This window comes from Protobothrops mucrosquamatus, unplaced genomic scaffold (assembly GCF_001527695.2).
Source record: "Protobothrops mucrosquamatus isolate PMUCROS unplaced genomic scaffold, P.Mucros_1.0 scaffold3100, whole genome shotgun sequence".
Classification (NCBI taxonomy): Eukaryota; Metazoa; Chordata; class Lepidosauria; order Squamata; family Viperidae; genus Protobothrops; species Protobothrops mucrosquamatus.
In genome coordinates this window covers 146633-147491 of record NW_015389108.1, presented here as the reverse complement: position 1 = coordinate 147491, position 859 = coordinate 146633, and positions in this window count along the sequence as shown.

Below are 859 nucleotides of genomic sequence, written 5' to 3'. Positions count from 1 at the left end.
AAAGGCTGAGCGCCAAAGAATTGAGGCCTTTGAACTATGGTGCTGGAGAAGACTCCTGCGAGTCCCCTGGACTGCAAGGCGATCAAACCGGTCAGCCCTAGAGGAGATCAACCCCGACTGCTCTTTAGAAGGCCAGATCCTGAAGCTGAAACTCAAGTACTTTGGCCACCTAATGAGAAGGAAGGACTCACTGGAGAAGAGCCTGATGCTGGGAAAGATGGAGGGCAATAGAAGAAGGGGACGACAGAGAATGAGGTGGCTGGATGGAGTCACTGGAGCAGTAGGCGTGAGCTTAAATAGACTCCAGAAGATGGTAGAGGACAGGAAGGCCTGGAGGAACATTGTCCATGGGGTCGCGATGGGTCGGACACGACTTCGCAACTAACGACAGCAACTTAGCTTATTCCCTGCCTGTCCTATATAGTCACAGGGGCAACCCAGGCAGGGAATCTGGTAGAATTACATTTGAAGTATCTCGCATCTCTAAGCAATTTTTGCAATGCATTATTTGTCCTTGTATTGTAGCCTCTGGGCCAGGGGTTTTCAAACTTGGCCCTTTTATGACTTGTGGACTTCAAGTCCCAGAATTCCTCAGCCAGGCACCCATGCCTGTCTGAGGAATTCTGGGAGCTGAAGTCCACAAGTCGTAAAAGGGCCAAGTTTGAAAATCCCTGCTCTGGGCAATGTATGATGCCCACTTGCAGATCTCGGGAGCTATGTTCCACTGCTTCTGAAATGTTCTTGATGTGTGGCAGGGTGTGCCATATAGTTTGCCGTATACTTTCTTCTTTCTCTCCTCTGCGTGTTGTGCAGGCATCTTGCAATAAACGCTTGTGGGTATCCATTCTGCCTGAACTGT